At 37.8% G+C, this 10,504-nt stretch overlaps 1 protein-coding gene across 1 annotated transcript in view; it reads left to right on the top strand.

Moving 5' to 3' along the window:
* The first annotated feature begins 163 nt into the window (after positions 1–163).
* LOC139131186 (xylosyl- and glucuronyltransferase LARGE1-like) overlaps positions 164–10,504 on the top strand; it is a 65,805-nt gene continuing 55,464 nt past the window's right edge. The window contains 1 exon segment of the mRNA XM_070697160.1: positions 164–298. The gene's annotated coding sequence lies outside the window, so the exon portion shown is untranslated.

Genomic DNA, 10,504 nt, shown 5'->3' with positions numbered 1-10,504 from the left:
GGCAACTATTCAAAGTTTCTAAAAATCATACGTTTAAGTCTTCCTGCAGGAATTAACATGTTCATTAAGCAATTAAGCGTGTGCTTTACTGGGAGCGTATGCAAGATTTGACCTTTGACACGACGTTGACCTATTACGTATGCAAATACTAGCTCAAAAGTTATCTGATACAGAACGTCGGCGCGGCGGTGGCCATGAGTGACGAAAAGGCGGTGCTGTGTCGAAATAACGCACCAAAAGAGACTTTATTCTGACACTAAACACGCAAATTTAATCTGTTTAGAGAAAGTCTGTACTGGTGAGTAGAATACTTCTTTATTTTCAGTAATGTACGTGCTGCTTGGATTCTCCAGCAACTGTAAGGATTGAAGTTTGTAGCTGTCACAATGTGTCAGCGATAGTGTGTTCGTTTGTATGTGCTGCCTTGTAAGTATGTGCGGTGCAGGGTGTACGCATTGCCAACACGGTCTCATCCTAAATCGTCTTTAGCCCCGCGCCTACATCGTGATCGTACAGAAGGGTGCACATAGGGGCTGACAGTAGCTAGTATGTACTTTTGGTACAACGCTACTTGTCTTTGTAATTTTTGGTTTCACTGTTATGCTGAAACCATTGTGTACTATTGGTGTGATACAACTGTTCACTGACAAGTTAAAACCGGAACAGGAGTAGACCATCGCCTAGTTGCAGCAGGCAGACAATAAGGGCCTCTGAATCAGAGGAAAACTCAGGAGTAAATTTGACCTTGAACGTATAATAAGCCGAAGTGCTCTTTTCTTCTTATAGTAAGTGTCTTGATCTTTATTCAACTATGGGAATTGAAGCAGCGATTCAACTGACAACGATTTGTAAACCAGACAGGTCTTGATTGTGGGTTTTGTAAACCAGAGTCCCTCTGGACTGTGTGAACGTAACACTGGACGGAAGGCATGAAACGAAATTTGAATCTAATTCAACTACGAAGTGTTAGTAACTCAAGATCTTCTCATTAACAGATATGGTATCTTTACATTCAAAGCTTCATAGTGCACTAGTTTATATAGCCATTGTTCAAATGAATTACCCCCTCCCCCGGTTTTTTCAAGTCCCCCCCCCCCAAGTTGTAGCCAACAAAGTACTGGTATTTCAGACAGTCTGCATATTTAGATATATATCGGTAAATGCATTTGGCCACTAAAAGCCAACGAACAATGGGAGCCAGCTCAATGAAGAACAATTTAAGAGTGATTGCTGACTGTGGGTATAATTACCCCATCTGCAATCCATTTCATCTCTTTCAGCAGAGTTTAGAGGCATTGTTCTTACATGGAGCTCCAGAGCTGAGTCCAGGAAAGGGCATAAACATGAATTCAGTGTAATATTATGTTTAATCAGACTCAGACTTACCCATCGAAATTCCCCCTCCTGACCCCGACTATTCACAGACACTCAAAGTTAAGTGACCAAAAGCATCAACCGTATTCCACATTGCATTTAAACAGTTCCCATGTCTTAAGTGCTATGTTCCCATCTACATTAAGTTATCTTTGAGAATCAGACTTTCCACTTCAATTTTCAAATTTTTTTCCCCCACAAAGGAAAGGAAATAGCATTATCACAGAGACTCTCTCAGCCTGAAAGCATCTAGATCAAGTTGACAGGCATGGGATACATGTAGACGTCTCCCATAGAACCACCATTAGGGCATGTGGATGCTCACATGTACATGTAGATGCCATATATACTAGCTTCTATTTCCACAGCCGTGGTTCAGTAGCAACTGTTTAAGCCAAGGGTTGATATGTCACATTGGGTCAGTTCTTGTTCATTTATTTTACACCGGTCCTCCACTTTGTGGAGGGACCGTGATTTTACACTGGTACTGTGCAAGCACAGGAAATGGAGCAGAGCCTGTCCAAATATATCTGAAATATTGGTACATACGCAGGTAGGGCAGCACACATGTAGCTGAAGTCTGTTGTAGTGTAGACACAGTCCTTTTTCTGAAGTCATGGTCTCCCTCAGGAAATGTGACTTCTTTCCTCATGACTTTTTGTGAAATAGCATCCATACCGGTAGTGTTACATAATGAGAAACTTCAGTACATGTGATCGTTATCCTAGCTGATTTCCTGGTTAATCTTTTGTCTTTCCTTATAAACAACAGCATGTCTTCCATGTCACACTTTGTAAGAAAGTGTCCATACATGTACATCTATAATTCTATTTCCCCCATAGAGTTGCAAGATAAAGAAATTGAAAATACTGTGTTACCCATAGCAGAGCACTAAATCAAAACTACTATCATCAGTGATTGTGACTGAACCAGACAGATATTTAAATATTGTTGTTTGACTGAGATAGTGTAACAATCTAATGTGATTTGTCACTGTAAGGGACTGACTATTATCATCAAGTAATGTAGTATGCACCTCAAAGTTAAAGTGTTGATCAAACTCCCAAGAAAACTTAAAACTATTCTCTTTCAAAAACGATAATAGAAACCAGGGGTCCATGAACGGTTGAACCATGTAAATTTTGGTGCACAGAGTGGATGAACCTGTAACCTGCAACAACATACTGGCATCACGATCTAGTATTTTCTTTTGGCTGTAGTATTTTTAATTGTCTAATTTATTGATAATTAATGCCAGTGCTCATTGATTGACCTTGGAATAAAGTAAACAAAAGACAATAGGCGAAAAATTTAATGATTTCTGAGTGCAACCCACAGAGCCTGATGTTTTAAACCCTTTCACCCCAGTTCCCTGTATACAGGTCCAACTTTACCGTAGAAAACAAGGATTTGGACAAACCATAGTGGTGAAAGGGTCAAATCATGTTCATTTCTGATTTTCAACCCATGCACTTTGAAGGTCTGTCGTCGTTGCTCCACAAGAAGCAAGGCATGCATCTACATACAATGTATGTTCATGTATGTTGAAGCAGTGTGTAAGGTATTGTGTACAATATACGATGTTATTTTTGACAAGTGAATCCTTGTCCCAACTAAAAATGTAATGTCAACAATAACATAGGAAATGAACTTTTAATGCATCCACAGACAGTATTGACAAGCCAAACATAAGAAAAGTTTACATTATTTTGGGGGAAAAGGTTAGTTTGCTGTCAAACAGAACAAAACTATAGGAATATGCATAAAAAATAACAGGAGGTGGACCTTTAGAAATGTTTGTAAACAAAATTATGAAAAAACAGGAATATGCAACTTCAAGGAGATGATGTAAACTTGTTGCTGTGTATGATAAAGGTACATGTCAGTGCAGTGGTTTCCGAAGTAGAATTGGAATGTGGCTGTCTTTGTGCCAATTGTGGTGTTAAACGCTGCCAGTGAAGTCACACAAATGTCTTTTCTTATGGACCAAGAAGCCAGTAACACGGTTGACTAGCTATGTCACTGCAGTTCCACTTGATGTGTTACTGCATTTACATTTATGCAGTATATGTGGCAAGTAGGAGCAAATACGTACCTTACTCAACCAGCCATTTACCTGTATTATATGATTACTAAACTCAACTGCAGACTTGAAACACCCCGCCCCCCACACACATACACACACGTACACATACAGCTTTTCAATTGTACATGTATGCCCAGGGCAATCAGATATAAAAAAGACATTTTGCAGTGCACTGTGTACGTACATGTACATACATTTGAATTACAAAATTTACAAACAGAAGTTTTGCATTTCACTCTGTATATAAATTTATGATATAAAATTACAAACACAGACTGTAACCGCTGTAGGTGATAGAAAGTGAAGAAAGAACCAGTTTCGTGGTTTTGAATCTTAGAACATGTATTACCTTTTTTGACCTGGGCACTCGACCATGCCTTATCTACTTTATGTTTTGACCCAGTTTGCAGGAGAAAAAAATTATGTCAAGTTTTTGTCGTGACAGAGCTTACATGATGTACCTTTGTAGGTATATCAAGATTTTTAATGCATTGACCGAGAGAAAAGAAACTCTTTCATCCAAATCCGTTTTCTAAGTGATCGAAATTTACCGAAGAAACTAGGTTGTTGTACATGTATAAGAAATTTTATTTTGCCAAGTTTAAGTATTACAGACTTTCACGACTTTACTCTAAGGCATCTCATGTTCATCAGTGACACAATTCTGCTCTCTATGAGACCTTTTCATTTGGCATTCCGTTTACCTGTCTATTTCATAAACTCATAAATTCTCATCACTTCAGCTTCTCGTCCTCACTTGTATTAGGTGATCTGTTGACACATTCATATTGTTTTCCGTAGGATAGATGGACCTGTCCACTGCAAAACAGAGGTGACAGGCTTACTGAATGCTAGTCACTGATCACCAGAAAATTTACAAATGTAATGAAACCTATTTATTTACATCGTATGTCATTCAATTTTACAGGGCTTCTTCACCCTATAACACAACAGCAATCATGTGGCTGTAAGTGGGTGTCCATTACAAATTACTTTCATGTTGCACTCTGATCCCAGGCTTAGCACATCATGACTGATTTCAAAACAAGGCTTTCTGAATGTTCTCTGTTGTAGTATCTGTCTACGTGTCGCACATCTAAAATGTGAAGTGAAATCTACATTTCAAAGACGGTGATAACCACCAGGGGAAACTCCCTTAACCAAGGGAAATTTTTTGTCCACTTACAGAACATTCATCATAGAATGTGCATTTTAGACTTTGTGATTGTCATTTTAACAAAAATTGTACAGAAAACATTCAAACATTTTACCTCTTTGACGGAAATAAATTTAAAACTTGCGTTTAAAATATTTTCCTCATTCTTAATTCATAATGAAATAATTAAGGCATTTTTTGTAAATAAAAGGGTTCAAGCAGCCTGCTGTATTGACCAAACATTGGCCATACATTGTACTTTCATCAAAATGCAGCCTGGTCATTGTGAACTACAACTCCTTATTATGGTGAAGGGAGCAATGAAAATTATGAATGCAGGAAGGTACATGTAAACCGGAAGATCCAACGCACAAATCTTCAAGGCTGTACCCTTCAGTTGAAGGGTATAGCCCTGCCTTGAGCGACAAATCTTCCTGTCTACGGGAAAGAAAGGAAGACTGGAAAGTGGTCCATACATTTCTGTAATTTTAGCCACAACTCTTACAACATGTGTATAGACGATAACATCACTAGCAGTAATATTGAAAGCTCACTGCTACTGCCTTTGTCAAATCTCTTCAACATTTAACATATTTTTTGTACCGTTAGTCCCGCTACATTATGTCTGTGTACATGCACAATGTATACATTTCCAACCAGCAGTTCTCTCCTCTTCCTCTACTGTCTCCTGTCTGTGTGCAGATAATCAGTCTTTAATGTGTTGTGAAATGTGTATGTACTTGTCAGGGGCTATGTACAACTTAGGTAATTGAGCAGTGAATTTGATACAAGATGCCTGAATTCTTTGAGCAAAACTTCTAGAATTTATTAATTAAAGATTGGTACAGTCAGACTGCAAAATTTCAATCAATATTGCATGCATGTATAAATTGTCTTTTTTTTTTGAGTGTAAAAAGGTGAAATACTGTTCAGGACAGGTACAAATGAATGTTTTAAATTCTCCAGTCAAATTATCACTGATGACGCGATGTTCTACGGATGGCTGCACACTGTCTCCAAGGTATCCAATTCTGATCTCAGGTGTACAAAACGCAGACAATAAACAACAAATCAAAAACATCTACTGGGTATCATCCTAGCAAGACACTAAATCACCTTGTTCTCCTGGTTAAGACACTGAAGACGCTATCATCTCATCTGACAGTGTGCAATAGTGAAACATACACTTTCAGCCATACATAGATTTGTCTTCCTTTACACACTGTACACACACATGATCTCTGACCTAGATTCCTACCGTAATTCATATACATAATACTTAAAATGCATCCTCTGAATTTCTGTGTTTCAACTAATTATATAATCTCTTTCTCATCTATTCAAACATTATATATTAATTTTTTCACTTCCAATACATCCATTATTATTTATGCAGGGATATGGAAAATTCTCTCACCTCATTGAAAATTTGGTGTCATATACTGAGACTAAAATCCATCGGCTGCCAGGTGAATTGTATTTCTAAAAACCTCAGCATTATGTGTTTTGGTACTTTTTCCTTGGTTTTTACAGCCAAAACTTTGCCAATCTCAGGTAATTATATTTTCTGCCTTCCTCCAATTTTCTCTGTCACGTGTAGATTGATAACATTTTATACACTTAGATACTATAGTTATTAGTCCCCGCGGACGAAGTCCGGCGGGGACTTATAGATTGGGTCCCGTCTGTGCGTCCATCCGTCCGTCCGTCCGTCATCAACAGTTTCTCAGACACTGCTTAACCAATTTCGTTCAAACTTGGCACAAAGGCATAGCACTATGACCTACAGATGCACGTCGATTTATTTGTGATACGATCGAATTTGGCCGCGAGGCGGCCATTTTGTTGCGATTTTTCATGTCTTTGGACCACAACTCAGACATCCTTGAGCAGATTATGTTCAAACTTGGCACAAAGGCATAACACTATGGCTTTCATATCCATGTCAAATAATTTTGCGATATAATCCAATATGGGCGCGAGGCGGCCATTTTGTTGCAATTTTTCATGTCTTTGGACCATAACTCAGACATCCTTGAACAGATTCTGTTCAAACTTGGCACAAAGGCATAACACTATGGCCTACATGTGCATGTCAAATTAGTTTGCGATACGATCCAATATGGCCGCAAGGCGGCCATTTTGTTTGCGATTTTTCATGTCTTTGAACCATAACTCAAACATCCTTGAACCGATTCTGTTCAAACTTGGCACAAAGGCATAACACTATGGCCTACACATGCATGTCAAATTATATTGCGATACGATCCAATATGGGCGTGAGGCGGCCATTTTGTTGCGATTTTTCATGTCTATGGACCATAACTCAGACATTCTTGAACCGATTCTGTTCAAATTTGGCACAAAAGCAAAACACTATGCCCTTCATATGAACCCAATTTATTTTGTGAAATGATCCAATATGGCTGACAGGTGGCCATTTTTTTGCGATTTTTTCATGTCTTTGAACCGTAACTCAAACATCCTTGAACCGATTTTGTTCAAACTTGGCACAAAGGCAAAGCACGTACTATGGCATGCATATGCATGTATCAATTAACCTTGCGATAGGATCCAATATGGCTGCAGAACTGCCATTTTGTTGGAATTTGCATGTCTTTGAAGCATAATTCAAAGGTCATTACACCCATTTTGTCCAAACTTGGCACAAAGATCAAGCACTATGGCATACATGTCAATTTACTTCGTGACATGTTCCAATATGGCTGCCAGATTGTAAATTTTTTCCAATATCTCTTAATCATATGCAATATTCCTTAATTAATGTTGTTGAGACTTGGTACAAAGATAAAGTACTATTGCATACATATGCATGTCTACTAATTTTGTGCTATGATCCATATGGTCAAGAGACAGCCATTTGATTTCAATTTTGGTGTGATTTTTTTATGTCTTTGAAACATAAACATAGGTCACTGTCCCTCGATTGACTGATTTTGTTCAAACGTGATACGAAGATAAAATACTATGGCTGCATTCTGTGCACATTAAATTGTTTCATTATATGATCCGAAATGGCTGATTACAACAACATACCCAATCCCATAGCATTTCGAAAATTCCACCAAACCATGTGTATAGTATGTGCCGTCATGACACTAGAGGCAGTGAGGGCATCGTTATGTGTGATGTAATCAAAAGTTCCTTCAGTGGTCATTACCGGCAGAGATGAGTCATTTATTACACGTTCCTCAGATTACTTTATTATGCAAGTCACAGGCCTGATGCACCCATTGCATCAATGTCATTCCACAGCGACCTAGACCACAGCTACCTAGACACCAATGATTATAACAAAATGGACAAGCGGACTGTGTCATCAACGATGACTTGTTGCAACTTGCTGTAGGTAGGTTACTGTTTGAATTTTTTTGAAATCAATATCAATTTTTAATCTGTCATGTGTATATCATTCAAAACTCATTTTATTACAAAGGCCATCCTGAAAAGTTGTCATCTGTGTGTCTTTCTCTGGGATGCAGCTTCTCAGATTACAACAAATTTCGTTTACTGCCAGTTTTAGAAAATGGAAAACAAAGTGACTTACAGGACTACCAATGAAATTTACTGATGGCCACATAGGATTTAAGTAAGACGACAAAATGACGATATAACAAGGAAGCTGTATATAAAAACTATAATTTTGAAAAGGCCACCGTATCCTTAAAAAATTCACAGATACGTGGGCAGATCACAGCAAGGTACATCTATTTCTCAAGGTGAAGCTTTGCCCCGTGTGAGTACCTACATGTATCGAATTCACACTTTGCAAGCCTTTATTTTGCATTGAATCATAACTACATGTACATCGTAGTCAAAGCAATCTGCTTTCTGTTCAGTTTCATCAGGAATATGCCTCTTTATGCACGGTCACTCCATAAAAACATCTGTACATTGGACATTTGTCTTCCGCTGAACAGATGCAGATTGCCGATTACAGGCAGTTAATTTCCTACACTTGACGAAGAGTTGGACAGTTGGCGTTTGATACAGCAAAGCTTTCCGCAGCTGGTTTAGTGGTGTTGCCCATCCTTTAAAATGTCAAGGTTTTTCCATTCCTTAACTTCAGTAGGTATATTTATAGTGCCAAACATGGGAACAGAGCACAGCACAGAATTTACATTTAGAAATAGATCAATTTAGTAGAACATGAAAAGGGCCTCACCCTCAAACATGTGATTAGTCATTCCATTTCCATCTCATAATTTTATTTATGCTAGTTCCAATAATTTATGAACAGTAATGCTTTCAAGCGATCAAACACAGGGCTTATTCTGTTCACCCCAATTCCCTGCAAACAGGTCTACACACTCAACATTGATAACAATTGGTTTGGGACAAACCATGGTGGTGCGGGGATAAATCAGGCATTGTATATAGTATTCAGTCATGAATAGCTCTAAAAGGTGCTACACTGAAGATTACTGCGTCCAGTCAGAAAAAAATGTACAAATCAATGTAATCTTAGGGATTCCTATTCGGTTCAGTGTATGGAAAGTCCCCTATGAAAACCAAATTGTTGTTGTAAGGGAGGTTGGGTCCAGTTTGGTTCACGGGCTAATTATAATATATGTATTAGCAAGTTGCAGCAGTAAATGTGTGCAGCAGGTCAGCATCCTTTTTTGGTGACCTATAGGGTCAAGTTTACCAAATACCGGTATATATATATATATATATATATATATATATATATATATATATATATATATATATATATATATATATATATATATATATATATATATATATATATATATATATATTGTACACTATTATGTATATTCTGCTCCAAATACATGTCTGTCACAACATGGTCTGTTATGAATACAATGAAACATTACACACGTATAATTTGCCATACATCAAATCCTCTGTTAATTATCATATAAATAAATATTAAGTAATTTACGATAGGGATACGTGTAAAATCATGCATGTTGCTCTTTGAGTCAAATTTCAACTTTGCCAAATGTGTAAAGTATGTCAGACTTCCACAGAATTCAACCCTCAGAAGAGAAACCAATAATAATACTTGTACTTGTGTGAAAATTGCTTTTTCATTACTTTCTAATTATGGTTGATTAGTAGGGAGAGATTCTCATTAATTTCTGTAATTAGTAACAAATTATAATACTCTGTAGATCATAGTCCACTTGCAATCAACAGGAAATTCAATGTTTACAGTAAAATTTTATTGACAACAAATAAAATTATTGAATTTCATATATCCTGCCACTTGCAGGTATGTTAGCCACTTCCCGTCGACAGGGAATTCGATGTTAAAGATAGAATTTTATTGACAGCAGTGCAAATACAATTATGGAACTTCATCAATACATGTACTGTCATGCATGCGAGCAGCAACAATACACATGCATGTAGTCTGTGTTTCTGACTTGTGCTGTGGGCAAATAAAAAATAAGTACATATGCTTCCATCCACAGTAATATTGCTAACTTCATTTCACTGTGAATCAAGTAAATGTATTTTTGCACAAAAGAGGCAAGTAGCAATTCATGATATTAGAGAATGTGGGAGGCACCTCTGGGCAATGGTTAGGCTACCTGTCTCAATATCGGAGGATAGCGAGTTCAACACCACGTGCAGAGTGGCAGACTCGCTGTCAAAGGATGGTGAGTTTGAGACTCCAGCACTGTGTTGTGACCTTGAACAAGGCACTTTACTCTTCATTGCTCAAATTGGTTGTGGGTGATGGGTACATGTACTGGTACCTCATCCTGTAAATGGGCAATAACCTGTATGGATACTCCTAATTGCACAATTGGGTAGTGGGTGATGGGTACCTCATCCTGTAAATGGGCAATAACCTGTATGGATACTCCTCATTGCACAATTGGGTAGTGGGT

The sequence above is a fragment of the Ptychodera flava genome, chromosome 1 (assembly GCF_041260155.1).
Source record: "Ptychodera flava strain L36383 chromosome 1, AS_Pfla_20210202, whole genome shotgun sequence".
NCBI classification, from domain to species: Eukaryota; Metazoa; Hemichordata; class Enteropneusta; family Ptychoderidae; genus Ptychodera; species Ptychodera flava.
The sequence above is the reverse complement of the archived record's forward strand: the minus strand, read 5'-3'. Positions and strand labels throughout refer to the sequence as shown.